This window comes from Cyanistes caeruleus, chromosome 1 (assembly GCF_971803275.1).
Source record: "Cyanistes caeruleus chromosome 1, bCyaCae1.hap1.1, whole genome shotgun sequence".
Classification (NCBI taxonomy): Eukaryota; Metazoa; Chordata; class Aves; order Passeriformes; family Paridae; genus Cyanistes; species Cyanistes caeruleus.
This window is the reverse complement of record NC_141701.1, coordinates 125,084,997-125,101,027: the sequence shown is the minus strand read 5'-3', so window position 1 is coordinate 125,101,027 and position 16,031 is coordinate 125,084,997. Positions and strand designations below refer to the sequence as shown.

At 36.7% G+C, this 16,031-nt stretch overlaps 1 long non-coding RNA gene across 1 annotated transcript in view; it reads left to right on the top strand.

Annotated features, from left to right (window-relative positions):
• LOC111924268 (uncharacterized) overlaps positions 1–16,031 on the top strand; it is a 301,030-nt gene that overhangs the window by 82,607 nt on the left and 202,392 nt on the right. The window lies entirely within an intron of this gene.

Below are 16,031 nucleotides of genomic sequence, written 5' to 3'. Positions count from 1 at the left end.
AATGAAGAAGGTTCCCAGTGTAGGGAAGAAACACTAACAGCTCATTTGGTACATCATGAAAGACACTTCTTAACTTGATGATTACTAAGTTAAACTACTTGACCTTATAAAAGTAACCAGGTATTAAATGTATCATCACTACCTCAATTTCAGGATGTAAAGCCATTATTATTAATACTTCTTCAAGCAGCATAGCTTCACTTGGATTACAATGTCTGGGCCAAAATGCCTCCATTTACACAGACCTTTAGTATGTGTACTCTTAAAAGAACCTTTGAAATGCTTTAGCAGCTGATGTAATTCTATGTGTTATAGATACTCCAACTGCTTCTAATCAGTACCAGAGACTCAAGGCCAGAAATTGCATTTCTTTAGGGCTGTTAAGAGTTTTATCTAGGCAATTAGAAGAAACTTCTGAATAAAATCCCTAGTCCTGAGGCCTTTATCCCACAGTTCTTTTTTACACTTGAGACCAAGAGGCAAGACATGCTTAGTTTATGCATAGCCCAGGTGTGTGTCGTCTGCAGAGACATCACACTGACAGCAAATTGTTTGATACAGTGTGCAGTATTTCTTTAAGGACCATTAAGAAAAGAATTCTTAAGAACAATGTTTCAGCTAAAATGTAGAAAATGTTAGAACACAATGAATTTTCTACAAGGGTATTACTTCATTCACAAATGGCTTTCCCCCCCTTATTTCCAAGTTTCAAACACGTTGAATGAAGCAAAAGGAAGCATAGATGCTGAGTTTGAGTTAATTTTCCTCAAGAAGGTGTCTCAGAATTCACAAGTGCTTCCTTGTGTCCCATGTGTTCAGACATCGTTACAGCAATATAACATCGTGTCAGATGCCTTGGACTGCAGATGAAAATACTGCTTAAAATTTGTTTGAGTTCAGGTTTGCTTGAATTTGGCTCTGGGATTCAGTAAATGCCTGGGCAGCTTGGCCTGGTAACTGACAGGGCAAAATGAGAAAAACTGTGTGATAGTTTATTATTATTTATTTGCTTTGATCTTGTGAAATATCAAGTTAACAGCCTGGAGGTTACAGGATCTATTAGTTTCTGAGAGATGTTTCACCATCCCAGAAGAAAATATGTTGGCAAAGTAATGATGGAAATGTACATTATTAATTTTCTGTGCTCTGTGGGTAAGTGGGAGATTCAATTTACCCACTCTTCACTCTAAGAGGGTATGATTTATTTAAAATTCAGATCTGGTTTTTAAAACAAAACCAAAAAAAGCCTTTTTTTTTCCTCAGAATGTGGCTATGAATCTCAAAACATACTTTATTCATTAAGCTCTACTTAGTATAGTTTTTGTTATATATAATTCTGTAACAGAAACAGGTTACTCGGAGAGGTGGTAGATGCCCCGTCTCTGGAAACATTCAATGTCAAGCTGGATGGGACCCTAAGGCATCTGCTTTAACTGAAGATGTCTTTGCCCAAAGTGGAGGGCTAGTACTGAATGAGCTTTACAGGTCCCTTCCACCCCAAACTGTTCTATTATTCTAATTATAAAAATATGTGTCTTTAGTGATTGCACAAAGTCTGTAGAGTTTTCTGTGTCATCTTGCATTTCAACTGCTCAGTGCACTGAGATACTGCTGCGTGTGTGCTTACAGCCTGCAGGAACCAGAGCAACATTTTGCTGAAACTTGTTAGTTGCAATGCCTTTGTAAATTGCTGCTTTAGGATGTATGAATGGTCAGGAACACTGTCCCAAGGCTGGAAGTCCTCTGCCTATGTTAGTGCACAAATTTTACACACTGAAGTGATAAGCTTGGAGATCTGCTTTGTTCCAGGGCTTGCTGGTTTGATTATGAAGTTGTGCTCTTCTGAAAAATACACTGACTTCTAGTTCCAATATATGAGATTATCTCAAATGAACATATATGTAAATACATATATTTATAAAAGTATACAAATATGTACACGTGTCAGAAATGGGAAGTGAAAAATTGTAAGAGTACAATAAATTGTAATGCTATTTGTTGAATCACAAATATGATATATGAAAACCTTACTATTTTAAAGAGGAGAAACTGCAGTGGTTTTCCATTAAGAGATGCACCCTGTAGCAGTAGGAGTTTTTCCATCAGGAAAGAGTAGTGAAGAAATGCATTATCTGTACTAGCAGTTCTTTTTTAATTTTGCTTGCTATGATTTAACTGAATAAGGGCAGAAAAGCCACATAAAGCACTTTATACATGTGGGTCATTTGTTCCCTGAAAGACATTTTAGGCATACTCATCTAGGTTTTGGTTTTGTGTATCCTGTCTTTGAATTCAAATTTAACAGAGGGATAAACTGGCTTTGATCAGGAGGATTTGATCAACACATTAGTGCTGCTATACAAGCATATAGAGATTTTTGACCTTGGATACCACTTAGTGCTGCTCTTCAGATGAAGTCTCCCAAAGTTGATTCCCTATTAAAAATGCTTCTAAAGGTGTTTAGGTTGCAGTTTCAGGGAGAGAAGTTATGTTATGTATAGCCTATGTCCATGTTAGCAGTTCACTTGGTGCACTCCTGCACAACAAAGCGGTTGTGAGGAGCTGATTATGCAGTGCCCACTTTTTATGGTTTCATTTTGGGTAGCTGTAGCCTGTTTCCTTAGGCTGAATGTCTAGTAGAGAGGGTGGAGCATACTGGATGCCCTCCTGGAAAGCATCTTTCAGCTTATTTTCTCAGAAAGAAATCCAGTTAGTGAATTTTGCAGCACAAAAGAGAATTCAGGAAATGGACATTACTAGATCTACTTCTTATTGCCATCCTGATTTAAGTAAAAATTGTGGATATATGTTGCAAATGGATGTATATGATAATGGTTGTTTTCTTCTTTTTTTTTTTTTTTAAATTTTATTTTCCCTATTCAAAATGTATCCATGGAGCTGGTCAGGAAGTGGTTTCTGATTCTACAAAGTACTTTGTGATTACACTTTTCTTGTTTCACCACCCAGGATGAAACTGGCAGCTTTTAAGTATCTTCATGAGGAATTAGGTTAAGGGAGAGAGACTCTCTGAAAACTGTTAACAGCATATTTTCTTCTGAGGAAGGTTGGTCTCATGAGAAAACTTCTAGTTCCAGTGAGTGAGTTTGGCAATTTCAACAAAAAATGTTGTATCAGCTTAACTTTTATTGCAGCCTAATGATGTTGAGAAATGAACTTTGTGAACTAAACCATTTTTTGTTGCAATTCTGAGTTTTACTTTACAATTAAGGACCAAAACAGCACAAAGCAGCTGGCTTTAGGAGAAAATTATCTCAGTAAATACAGATGTAAAGATGCAAGCTACTTGCTTCCAATACTCTGCCTAGCATCATCTAGTGCTATAGAAAGACTTGCAGAGCTAAAAATGGAAAGGGGAGTCACATGAAATATTACTGTAATTTCAGCTTGCTTGCAATAAAACTTGTTACTGAAATCTAGTATCTGTTGAAATCGTGTTAGTACTGACCTGTCAGTACTATTAAATATTTAATATAATATATATATAATATATAATAATGATTAAGTATTCAACAGTCCATATTAATATATAACAATATAGTATTGCTATCACTGATGAGCATGAAGACTTTCATTAAGAAATAGATGTACTCTAGCCCATATTAAATTTAGATGTGAGTTTTCTCCTAAATAATATATCATGAAACAGAACCAGAAGAGAACATCTTTTCTGTCTGAATGATCTTTCAGAGAGAGTTCTGCCATTTTTACCTGTCTTTGTATTGGTCTTTCTCAGTACACACAGACTGCTTTGTTTTGCATGTGGAAAGACTGGTGATTCTTTAGCTTATTATGTATGAGAATCAATAAATGCAGAGCTGAACATATTCAACAAGGAATTTAATTAAATTCTGTTAGATGTTTTTGGTTATTTGTTTTTTGCTGTTTTGTTGGTGCATTTATCCTCACGAAATTAATGGAGTTAATGATACCCAGCATTGAAGACAATTTGTTTAGTAGTTTGGTTCCTAAGACCTTCTCTAAAAAATAGAAATGTTAATTCACAGGACTAACTGCTCCCTTAGACAGGAAAAGTGTTAAAGATTTTATTCTTGGAATTTTATTATTTCTCATTTTTGGTTTTGCTTTTGTCAGTGCTTACCATAAAGTTTACCAGAGAACCCCTACTGTTAAAGATACCTCAAATGAGATGGGAATTCATATCCACATATAATGCACAGAGAAACTGTGGATACCCTGTTCCTGAAAATGTTCAAGGCCAGGTTGGATGGGGCTCTGAGCAATGGGAAGGGTTCCCCCTCATTGCAGGGGGCTTGGATCTAGGTGACCCTTAAGGTCCCTTCCAATCCAAATCCTTCTGTGATTCTATGATGCATTTGAATTCTCAGTTAAAATTAGGAGTTTGTAGTTTTTTGATTGATTCTGCTTAAGGTGTTTCCCTAATAATAAGCAAAACAATTGTCTTCTCTGTTTCTCTGACATGTTAATTAGTACTTCATTTCAGCAAGGCACATGCACTCTACAAGCAGTGAAGAGATGACACTCATAAGGTTTTCTGTTACAACACCAAACATATGTTTTTAAATATATGCAGTATTTAAATAGCCCAGAACCATAACCAAAAAGCAGTTATGCCTTGGCTTTCAAGAGCTTTGCCATGCTGTATTTGAGTATAAGAGCTTCTGTATCTGTGCCATCTCCTGAGGTCTCCAGTACGACCCAGTGGGTTGATGGTCCCTACTTTTCCTAATGTGCAGGTGCTGATGAAAATTGCTACATGTCTAGATTAAAAGGTGTGCACATGCTATCAAATAGGATTATTAGGAGTTGACACCTTTTGATTCAAGAGTTGCTGTCTGCTTTTCAGAGTAGATGTCCAGGTGGTGAGCTGAAAAAATATTTTAAAACATAGCAGCATTGGGTTAGAAAATGGCAGCTTCTCCTTTTTTCAAGAAATATAGCAATGGTTGTAGATTTATGGAGGAGGAATTTCAATCCAAAAGTCCCAAAACAGCCAAAGGCTGCCAAGATGTTAAGTGCATGTGAATGTTTGTGTGTTTCTCACAAGTTTCTTCTCTGTGTTACAAAGCAGAAAATGTGTTGGTATGCAGTGGGACAGAAAGCATCTGATTGTTTTATTTTAAGACAGTTTTGTGGCATGGTCTTGGACTGAACTGATAAGACAAATATTAGAAGTTGCAACGTTTTAGATTATTTAGAACAAGAATCCAGGTAAACTAAGGAGAAAATATATGGTTCTGTGAGAGTATCCCATGATTTCTTTTGCTAATGAGACTTCTGCACTCAGACAAATCCATTGATACGTTTGGAGCCTTCGGGTTTTTCTTTGGCAAAGTTTGTAGCAGCACAACCTGAAATCTATCTCAACACAGGAAGGAAAGTTTACAAGATTGTTATTAAATATTGACTCTGAACATCTTTGAGACATATCAAAATAACCAGATTAACCTTTGGTTGCTTGCTTGTTGCTGTTGGTGGGCAAGTGCTGTTTAAGAGAAAATATTTTGTATTTTTGTTCGGTTTCAACTGGTTCATCAGTGTATCTCCCATCCTTGCTGCCTCCATTAGCACCCGTGCTGTGATTACTGTAGGTGAGGAGATTAATATCTTGCTTGTTAGGTTTCAAGTGCAGCCTCACACTTCTGAAATATTTTTAATTAAAGCCTCTGCAAACTGTATTTACTCTTTAAATTCAACACTTAGCTGTAGTGAGAAGCAGGCCTCTTCACAAGAGAGCAGCTGAACTACCTGAGAGAAGACAGAACTTTGAAGAGATTACATATGACCTGAGAGGTCAACAGCTAATTTGCTTCTGATTGAGCTTTTCTAAAGCAGTACAAGCCACTTAGAATTCATTTTAACAGCTCTAATGTGACTAAATCTCCTGTACAGCCGTGGGGATAATCAAACAATGATTGCAACGTCCCATGTCCTTGTTATGGCATGTTCAGTGGTGAAGACATTCACTTCAGACATAAAACATGGATCAGTTCTTGTATCAAGGTGATTAGCTCCCAAAAGCTGTAGTAGAATGACTCAAACATGTACTGGCAGATCATCTTAGATTCTGCTTGAAGTTTCTGTATTTGAGCTACCAGCACATGAATGATACTACCTACACCCTTTACATGAATAGGCACAATTTCTGTTTTTTGCAGTGGACTCAGAGAAACTTTCTGTCTTTTCTAAGCTGAGAGAAATTGTATACATGCAGAATAGTTTATAGGCATCCGGTGTGCTGGTATCAAGGCTGTAAACTAGCTGTTAATTGGCACTACACTGACATCCTTGCTACAGAGAAATCCTGGAGCTCATCTAAAAGAGACAGTCACCTCCACACTCCAGTATTATTACCTTGTCTGGAGAGCAGTGCTCATACTCCAGAGGTGGTGCACTGACAGTGAGGAGAGGCAGCTAAAGGGGGCAGTGGGAACAGTACCAGACATCAGCACCCTTCAACCTCTTCCACTGCTTTATGTGTGGGGCAAGGCGTTTTAGAAGCATGACAATGTGATTTCTGGTGCTTCAGAAAGTACTGCCCTTGTGGAGTGTTTTTCACCTATTGTGGAGATATTCTTCTGTCACCTCTGTGTGCTAATGGCCAGAGCCACATGACCTGATAGGTAAATCAGTTCCAGCATGGCATGTGTTGGACTGTTGCCTGGTACTTCTATGATAGCATGGAAACTACGTGTAAAATTGGAATAAAGGGACAGCTGGTGCAGTTTTTCATGTCTGGGGGAAATCTTTATTGTTGACCAGCATGTATTGCATCTGTCATTTTATTTTTTGACTCTAAAGGATAAAAGAGTACTGCAACATGTCTGTAGCTACTCGTGTTTTATTTATAACAAACCAAAGAGCTTTGTGGCATTTCAGTGTATTAAATACACAAGATAATCTCTCTACAAAAATTTATTTCCACTTTTTCCTTGCAATAGTGGTCCATGTTTTACTGTCTTCAGAATACATAGCAAATTATAAGGATTTTTTAAAAATTGCTGTAGTTATTGGGGAAGAGAAAATGTTTCTGCTAGCTTTCTTTAAATATGTTACTCACAAATTGAAAAAAAAAAATGAAGCAGTCCTCTGAATGGTCATATGATCTCATTCATGTAAGGAAAGGAAGAATTTCCTAATGTAAAATATACACCATCAGAATTGTCTGTCAGTGACAGAAGTGAACCATAATATATACTTTCTATTTGCAGCATTCAGAGCAGCTTCTTTTGGCAGTTGCCACCTCATAACCATTCAGTTTCATACACTTTCTGGCATATCATTAAAAATCTATCATTGTTAGTAATCTGTCATCAAGGAAACAATGGATAAGTGTTGCTGATCCTGCTCTTCTCCTGCAGAGCAAGATCATGTAACAAAACAAAAACCCAAAGAGAAACCCATATTGTGCAGCATAATTATTAATTCCAAACAGGCTATTTGAGTAAAATTGCCAGTTAGAAATGAAGCTGGTAGCTTGTGCAGTCTGAATTCTGAATTGTTCTTGTTTTGAAGTGTCAGGACTGCATCATATAGGAAATTCTTTTTCGTTCTCTCATTTAAACCAAAGGTATTCTAAGTACTAGCTGTGGTCTGCAATTTGTTGGGATGAAGGTTCTTTGGAACACACTGTTTAAAATCTATGATTTGGGATGCTGTTCTGCAGATTTTGTTCTGTGGGAGAATAAATTATTGATTCGTAATAATTTATTGCATTTTTAACACATAGACCCTGAAAACATTTTCTGCCTTAAATCTATCCAGTATGAAGGCAAAAGAAAAGTTCAATATGAAAATTCATGTGTGTAAGCTGTTAAAGATACAAAAGGAGTAAATGGGGTAATATACTGTAAATTAGCAGCAGGTATGCATCTGTCAAAATTTTTTAGAAAGGACCTGCTTTATACAGCAGGCAATGCTGAGAATACAAATCACCTCCTTGGAAAAAGGTCTCAGAGCTTTCCCAGAGAAAAGATGATGACTAGTGACTGTGTTTTCCTTAGTGTATTCAATCTGCTATAGTTGATTAATAGTAAATACTTCTGCTAGAAATCAGAAACTTGTTCCTATCTGTTTTAACTGCATTTATCCTGGGCTTTTCACTTGCTCTGTTATAAGAAATAGTGTCTCCTAAATACAAAAATGAAAACCAAGGGGCAAGGATAGAGCAACAAATTATAGGTGATATAATAAAGACCATTATTTCTGTGAAGGGATGAAGGGCATCTCCTATGAAACTCTGATGCTGCAGAGCTTCCAGGAATTAAAATAGGCAATCTGCTGGACTTAGTTTCATTTATAGCAGAGCAGTGGGATATAAAGTATTTAGAAACCTCATGCATCTTGTACTGGACTTTAGACACGCATCATATGATGTTAAGTAATAACTCAGCTGATCTTATCCCTCAGAGATCTTAGGATAAGAAATGTCTCATTTTGCTTTCCAAAGCGATCCTTATGGAAGGCCAAATATTAGCCAGATTCAGCAAGAATCCCCCTTATAGTTCCTTTCTGTGAGAACCACCTAGAAACCCATTAAAAGAGGGTTGATTATTCCTCTTTGATCAGGTACCAAACTGAAAAAAAATTAGACAATTCATGCCCAAGCCTCTGGGAACAGGCAAGCTGAGATTTTTGAATATCAGAATAATGTGAAGAAGAACTACAGAAAAGTGGTGAGGGAATCCTAAATCTATGGGGAAATGAAAATAACTGAAGGGATCACTGGGAGTGATTCTTCTCTGTCTGTGTACTGGTGTTCTCAGTGTGTTCCTGTCGAGGGTCAGCACAGCTCACACTTCCACAGCAGGGACGCACGTATGACCTGTATTGGCTGAACCCAACTCTGAGACATGCTGTACTTCTTGGTTCTAATGGGACTTCTATTTTAGCTGTATGTGTGAGACCTAAACCTACCTTTGGACAAGGTGCCAACGATCTCAATGTGGATTTGGCTGCCCAAATTCAGGAATTACGGTTATCCAGAACTGCATCTGTGTAATAATCTGGTTTGATTGTCACTTTTGATATTTAAAAATCTCTGAAAGCTGCCACAAAAGGGAATTGAAATGTCTTTAATGTGTTTTAGTTTATGGATTCATCTTAAAAATGTAATAATCCAAATTGGCATTTTTTAATCTGAAAATAAATGGCTGTTGCTTAAAAAGAGACACGAAGCAAGAAAGAACACAGATATTTGGCTCTGTAATAAAAAACATGGTTTAACTGTGCATATTAGCTAGATTTACATCATCTCTATTTCCTGTTACTCCTACATCTGTTATTTTTTTTTCTTGAAAAATATAAGAAATAGAAAGCTGCTTAATCCTAAATAACACTTCTCTGTCTCTTTAAGAGGTAATTTAGGACTGATGATCTGCTCCAATGCTCCAAATTGAAATTAGTGAGGGAAACAAATAGGAGAGAAAGGTAGAGCTGGGAGATAGAAGAAAATACAGTAAACAACTTAAAAGCATGCAATGTGCAAATAAAATTTGGCAAGGATGGCGAGAAGAGGAAAGGAGAAATGAGAATATTAATAAAAGTTGAAAAGAAAAATTTAGAACAATTTGAGACATAAAAAACAAGACAAGCGAGAAAAATAGTAAGGAAACAAGAGAAACATAAAAGCAGTATGCCTCAAAGGTGAGATTTTAAAAGGAAAGATGTGCAATTAACCAGAGTAATAGGCATTGGACTGCTAGCAGTTTGCTCCATTTCTTGACATCTCTCTCATCTTTGTCATGGTTGCTTTTTCATCATAAGAGAAAGAATTTGTTAGAAAGTCTTTGGATAAAAACTGTACTGGTTTTGAAACATGTTAAGTAGTCAAAACAATTTTTTTTTTTTGAAAGGGTTAAAATCTGACAAAATATTGTTTGGAATTGGGATAGGAAAGAGGGAAAGAAAGTGTACTGCCCATAGCCAAATCGTGAGAGCATGTCCTGCTAGCATGTCAAGACCTGACCTGCAGACTTAGAATTTAAAATTGTCTGCCACAAACTGAGGGTGTTTCTTAACTGCTGAGCTGCTTGTTGGTTTTTCTTTTTTTTTTTTTTTTTTTCCTCTGGGAATGGCCTTTCTGCTTGGTTTTATTTTGTGCCATTTTGCCTTTTGCACAGAACATTTGAAAAGTTTGGATTCCACACTGAATTCCCAGATCTTTGTTAACTCTTCTTTTTTGTATGGGTGTATTTGGGATTTCTTGTGTAAGAAAGAATGAGTACTCCCATTATATCATCAGTTATACATAGAGTGTTATCGGTTTATGTTTATAAGTGTATATTCTTAACCACTATTTAACCCTAGATGTGTTTTGTTTATGTGCTCTGTTTGAAAGCCATGAGGTACTTCACAAACTAGGCTGGTGTGAAGAACCTTTGGCATTGGTAACTGTCTGGAAAACTCTGTTTTTCTTTCTCCTTTAAAGATAGCCTCCTGTTTTCAAGTACACTGTATTTAAATGTAATTTGTTATGTTAGGCCTGTTCTAGTTTTTGCCTCCTCTTAGATACTGAACTCCATTTCTCAATATCACTCTCTTTTTCCAGTTCAAAGTCTATCTTTCAATTGTTTGGGGTTTTTTTCTACAGCTCATTTGTTTTTTTTACTGAAGCCAACACCCTTTCTGTAGGCCTTCATTTTGAATTTAGCAAACACTCTAGATTAATTCACTGCATTCCACAGGTGCCTGCAGGACAGGAGACTGTGGAAATGAATGCTCCTCATTATTCCTTTTGTGTGTTTGCCAGCCACTGTCTTTGGTCACAAACTTTTTGTCTCAGCCTTTTTTTGTTGTTTGAAAGTACAAGTTTTGTGTGTTTGTGTGTATGTCTATATAGGTGGATACACACACGTAAACACACAAGTATGCATACACATATATTTGTGAATTTAAATCTCTTCCCCAGTAATTCTCAGTTAATTGTCTGCTCAGTTAGTAGTTTGTAGTATTTACTTTTCTGGAGAGTAAATTGAATGCTTTGAACTTGTTTTGCTCTCACTGGAGTTACTAGAAGGGACACATACAAATTTGGCTAGCCATCAAAACATTACCAAAACCCTTCTAATTACTGTCATCATGTCACCACCTGTGGGGCAGTACCTTGAAGCAGTGTGGGTGTGCTTTGTTTTAGCTCAGATCCAATTCATAGGGAAGACACTGAAAGAAGTGAGCATGTAAGAACGCCTGATATGCTACAGATACCTGGGAGTGCATGAAGCTTCCCGCTGTCAGACCCATTGTTCCCCAAACAGAGCCATTTGTTTATAATTGGAATAATAAGTATTTTTTGGCAGTCTTCCATCTGAGAAGATGTGTAAGAAACAAGTGTCAAGCCAAATGCAAGTGTTACTTGAAGCCTCAAATTAGACTCCAATATGCAGTTTCAGAAGGTTGTTTTGAAACATCCTTTGTTACAATAAAGTCTTTCAGTCTCAATAGCTAAAGAGCTGATGGTCAGGGTTTTGTAGACTCTGACATTGTTTTTCTGTACATTCAAAAGTATTTTGCATTCAACAGCTGGAATGATGAGGTGCTATGTTGACATTGTATTACTGAAAATTTGATTTTTTTGGGGGTGAAACCCACAACTGTGTTGTCTTGAATAATAAATGAAATGTTGTGTGCTTTACTGTGTTTTTTCTATCTCAGCTCAGAGCTTTTGTTGGCTGTGTGTGGGAAGCTGTCAGGTGGAGAAACCCTACCAACCTTTGTCCTTTTGAACTAGGTTGCAGAAGTCTTGCATCAAATCTTAGTGCTCTTGAGTTGCGTGGTTGAGTAACTGAGTGACATTGTTGCATGGTGATGTAGAGCTACATGAGCAGAGTAACATCCAGCTTCAGTGAAATGGTCAGGAATTGGTTGTACAGTTTTAAGGAAGTGGATTGTTGTTATCATGCAGAAGGACTCCAGGCTTGCCCTGCTCTAATAACTTTTATAGTTCTAATTTCTTTCATTGCTTACCTTCTTGGATTCTCCGACTTGTTTTTCCTGGTTTTAGTACTGCACAGAAGGAAATGGTTTTTAAGAGTTGATCCCATTGAAATTGAGATAGGGGCAGGAAGAGACAGTTGAGAAAGATAAAAGGCTAATATACACAAAAGAAAAAGGGAAGTGTATCAGAGGTCCTGAACCATTTCAAGTCTTACCATGCTTAAATAAGGCCAGTTGCAATGTAGTTTATAAAGACTCTCACTGAAACTTATAATTAGAGGTTACACAAGGGCAGGTAACATTTCAGAAACAGGTAAGACATCTGACCCAACATGCCTGCTTACTGAAATGGAACAGCCTTAGGCTCTCCTGAGATCATTGCTGGGCAACTCCCCAGATTTCGATTAAAGGCCTACCCTTCACCTCTCTGCAGAGCTCTTTTTTAAGAAAAGGAATATTTTCTCACTCTTGAAACTTCTGATTTTCTAAAGGTTCCCAAGCTTCTCACATTATTTAAAATGTTTTAAAAACTGGCAAAAAATCACTTCTCTGACTTGGGGAAAGAAATCTATTCTGCATTTGACCTCTACTTGTTGTTGTGCTTATTAGTATTCTAGTTCTCACACTCTGTTCTCTCCGTGACAGCACTTACCCCCATCTCAGCTGATCAGATTTAGCTGCATGTTTTTCCTTTACTCTTTTTGACAGCTGCTGTAGAGGCTTTACAACTGGGGGTATTGAACTCACCTGCCACCATGTTGCTTTGCTTTATTATTTTAAATTTGTTTTAAATCAAATGCCAGAGTACTTGATGGGTCTGAGATCTGAGAGTGCCGTGTACAAATTTGAATTTGGCATCACAATCCCATATTGTTAGGGGATAAACTAAATGGCCCATCTGCCCAAGATGATATGACACAACACCCACAGAAAAAATCCCGATTTAACTTAAACTGAAACAGATAAAAATGTCCTTTTCATTCTTTTGTTTTTTTTTTTCTTTCAATCTCTTTTTGGTTAACTGGTGACCCATTGGATCAGCTGCTTTGCCTGCTTTTACCACCTTTTCTTTTCCACATGAGTGAAACTCTGAATTTCTTCAGCATGGGGAGGAGAAGGAGAAGGTGGTAGTCTCATCTGGGGATGCATTTTGGGAGCAGGCTGCTGTATTTCTCTCCAAAGGAAGAGTTTCTAGAACTCTCTCTTCCAGAGGTTTCTATGTGTCTCAGAGCTCAGACTTGCAACGCTACCCAGAGCATGTATCCATGTTTAATTCTGTGGCATGTTTGGTTTTCTGAAAAAAAAAAGAAAAAGACAATTCTATATTGACCTGATTTGCTTAACTTAAATGAAGAGAAATGCTACCATTAAACTTAATGAGTTCTGTGTTAAAATTAGGTTTACTTCATTATTACTACACAATAATATTTCAGTTTTTCCATCTTCTTCTGCCTTTTCCTTCCTTCAAAAAACTGCAAGTATCCAATTATTTCCTTTTGTTTAAGTCGATGAGAATTTTGCTAGGTTTGTGACCCAGGAAATAACAGATAGGAATTTGCACAGATCCCCTTTCCAGAGGTGCCATCCAGGGCTGTATAATTGCTACCAAGGGGGCAGGCTGAGGTTGTGTGAGGTTGTATTGTTACTGCCCTTCAATAACAGTGCAGTATTTCTCTGTGCCTATTTATTATATTTAAATTGGCTCCTTTTCTCAGAAATCTCTTATTTCCCTATCATCTGATGAGTCTCAATATGTATCACCCAATGTTGTGTGGGTGATAGGCCCAGAAATATGCATCTGAATAATCTAGCTGCTTTTTGAATAGTAATTTTATAGGAGAAATGTATGGGTAACAATAAGGACTGGGAATGTGGAAGTGCTTAAATAAAAATTGATGCAGAATGTCTGTGTTTGCACAGGAGGTAATTTGCTTCTTACTGTATTTTCTGGATTTATTCTGGTTTGAATTGAGACTTTGTATTTTTTTAACCACTGTTTGATGGGTTTATTTAAAAATACAGCTGTGGATTTTAGAGAAATGTTACCTGTTGTGTCAATACATATTGATGTTTGAAACATTGCTATAACCTGGTACTAAAATTTTCTTTGATTTCTGTTTCATGATTTTCAAATTATATTTCACATTGACACAGATTCTGCAGTCTGTGGAAAATATTTTCCTAATAGTTATGTTCACAGAAGTGGCCATCTCTAGATGATCTTCTTACTTCTTCCTCCCAGGATAAATTGATTCCTGTTCTTCTTTTTTGCTTGTTATAATATTCTAGAACATTAACTCATCATCTTAAATCTATATTAACTCAAAAAATAATTGGGAAAAAAAATGGGAAAATTTTGCCACAGGCTTGCTAAATATTGGGATTTAACTCTCAGGCTGAAATTGCTTTTAGGTGTCAAGGCTGATCTAAATGGCATACTGTTATTATTTGGAACACTCTGCCATAAGTAATAATAGAGCTAAATATGTTTAAACATCATAACCAAATAATTATGGGCTCTTTATAAGAAACAAAACCTTGGATCCTCATTATAAAAATATGTGCACATACTCTGGTCAATAACCATATGCCATAGTTATCTTTGCACTCTGTTCATTCTCTGCTAGAATTTTTTTCTCTAGTAGAGTCAGGAATTTTGTAATTTGGCTGGAATTTCTAGCTACATGTCGAGACTACAGCTATGCAGTAATCCCAAGACACCAATTAAATGTACACGGGGAAGTTTCACGATGTTCTTCTAATGAACTTGTAATTCTGCTTTGTATAATGCATTTGTACTTTTGGTTTGTGTCAGATCTGCTCTGTGTGCAAAAGTTCCTGTGTGTCTCAGGGACTTGAGACTTGCAGTACTACACCGAGCATGTATCCATGTTTAATTCTGTAACGTACAAGAGAAAAACCATGATAACTCTATATTCACCTGAGCTGCTTAACTTTGAGGGAAATGGAAATTCAGATTATAAGATAAAGATATACTGAACACTGAATCCAGTCTTCCAGTGGTTGAAGTGTTACCTGAAATGCTGAGGTCTTTTGGCTATTTTGCCATTGCTCCTCTTTGAAGAAGAGATCTTGTTCCAGAATGCTGTATATTGCAGTGACTGATTGAACTAAGTTACTGTGAAATGAGTATATAATTATTCACACCCCTACTAAGAGTCTAAGAGTGGGATGAGTCTTTGACAGCCTGTTTTGTTTTTTTTTTTTAAATCATGTAACAATACCTAATTATTTCTCAAGCAATCTACTTAGTAGTCTAAATTTAGGAATGGTTTCTCAAGCCAGCTGTTCTCAGTAAAATTGAGAACTAGGGCTGATTTAGTGGCTTAGTGAACAAGAGTAAAGATTTCCCTAATGCTAAATTTTGTAGTGTTTGAAAATCAAATTTAATTCCCAAGGAGTTCAGCTTCGCTCAGAAATAATAATAGTAAAACATCTCTAGAGCAGAATGGCAAAACTCAAAATCTAAGGTAAAATAATTTATCAAGGAAGGACAATCAGAGTTAATTTTTGGAAATTTTTCTCTAGAAGTGCTTAGGCTGCAAAGAAACAGTATTTTTACTTATTATTATGGAAACAATAATCAGTCACTGAAGATGATTATTCTTTAACAATAATGTAGTCCTTGCCATTTAACTGATTCAGGGCACTGATGAAATTGGCTTTTATGCCTGCAGAGCTTTCTGTTGTTTACTTTTCCTGGCAACAATAGAATATGAACATATGTGGTGTGTAGTACATACAAAACTTAGTTTATTTGTAAAAGACAGTCTCTATACAACATTTAATATGTTAAATGGATACGTGAGCAATGATGGCTTAATTCTCCAGAGACTCTCTAGCATGTACAGCTATAATAGAAAATCCTAACAAGAATTTTTCACTTGGTTTGCTATTATCAGTTAACTATCAAGTCAGATTTGTGCAAGGGAGTAGTCCCAGCTGCTCAGGAAGTATTGTACACCAGTTCCAACTCCTTGTGACAGTTTTGTGACTAATAGGGCAGGAGACCACGCTCAGGTTCTCAAACCACAGGTGTGCTGCTTGTAGCAGAAACTGGAATGGTGAGACTCCTG